This window comes from Bactrocera latifrons, unplaced genomic scaffold (assembly GCF_001853355.1).
Source record: "Bactrocera latifrons isolate USDA-ARS-PBARC rearing strain unplaced genomic scaffold, ASM185335v1 scaffold_51, whole genome shotgun sequence".
Classification (NCBI taxonomy): domain Eukaryota; kingdom Metazoa; phylum Arthropoda; class Insecta; order Diptera; family Tephritidae; genus Bactrocera; species Bactrocera latifrons.
Window position 1 is genome coordinate 421,440 of NW_017537168.1, and position 1,560 is coordinate 422,999.

The 1,560-nt window shown below is 26.8% G+C and overlaps 1 long non-coding RNA gene across 1 annotated transcript in view; it reads left to right on the forward strand.

The window, feature by feature from the left end:
- LOC108973912 overlaps positions 1 to 1,560 on the forward strand; it is a 113,426-nt gene that overhangs the window by 110,920 nt on the left and 946 nt on the right. The gene's annotated exons all lie outside the window — the stretch shown is intronic.

Below are 1,560 nucleotides of genomic sequence, written 5' to 3' on the forward strand. Positions count from 1 at the left end.
ATATGTAAAAAAAAAAGTTCAGAAATATTTTTGAAGCTATGTAATAATTAATTGCAGAAAATATAAATAAAAAATGAAATGTGTGATAATTAAAAGAAAAGCTTCATTACATACTTTTTTACTCCCTTAAGAAATAAATAAGTGAAAAAAAAAAATAGTTTAAAAGAGCTTAGAAAATTTTGCAAGCAATCAATTGTACTCTATTATATGTATGAACATATATAATTACACATTTTAGTATATACTTTATAAATTTACATATAGTATTCAAATATAGTATTTTATATAGCAACTAAATAGTACCTATCGTCACCTAAAATGCAAAATAACGTAACAACATTTTCGGAAATTTACAGTGCCATGAATGAAACACGAAATAAAATACAAAAAGAGTGCAAAAAAAAAAAATTTAATATTGGTTAAAAGTGGTTCATATATGAGCGCAGAACCTGAAAATTTTGGGCATATGCAATATTATGTATCTAATTTGAAGTAGTGAACCTTAATCAATGGGATACTCAATTCGATTTTTTGATGATACGTTATTTTGCATTTTAGGTTGCGATAGGTGACGCATTTTTCCATAAAACCTACCTTAAGTGTTTCAAAACTTCGCAAAAAAGCACTAATTATTTCATTAACTTACAAATTTAGCTTCTTTACCACATTTATGTTCATATTTCCCGCTGTATATGTATGTGTTTATGTGACTTCCAAATATTTTTAATAATGCCTTTGCATAACGCTTAAAAGGCAGTTTTAATATAATGCTACCATAAATGACTGATCACCTAATGCTTAGTTGCTGAATGCCGCAAGCGGCGTTCAAATATGCTGGCATACATACATACATAATAAAAACATACAAATATATATACATACATACATTTATATATACATTTATACATACATACATATATACCTACAGTATATCGTCACCTGAAATGCAAAATAACGTAACAACATTTTCGGAAATTTACAGTGGCATGAATGAAACACGAAATAAACTGGAACATGAGTGAAAAAAAGTTTAATATTGGTTAAACTGATTTATATTTGAGAGCAGAACCTGAAAATGTTGAACATATGTATATAATATTATGTATGTTATTTGAAGTAATGAAACGTAGTCAATAAGACTTTCAAATTGGAATTTCTTGATGATACGTTATTTTGCATTTTAGGTGACGATATACATATACATATTTACATACCTTCATACCATATTTACTATAACATAAGACAGTTTTATCTTTGCTTATATGTATATGTACACAAGTTGTTTTTATTGCTTTAGAAAGCGCAATCTACGCAAACTAGGCGCCAAGTAAAATTTTAAAAATATGTAAAAAATAATTTGAGGCTTCTGCTGCTTGCTTTTATGATAATAAAACTAGTGGTAGCGACCTAATGCGCAATATATCGAAGCTCCTGTAAGTCATCTAATTATAGATCGACTTTTTTTGGCATTGAATGCTTATTTTAAATTGGCAATGTTTTGTTTGAATGAAGCTTTACAAAAAATATTTGTAATATATTTATGAATTTATAATTAACTAT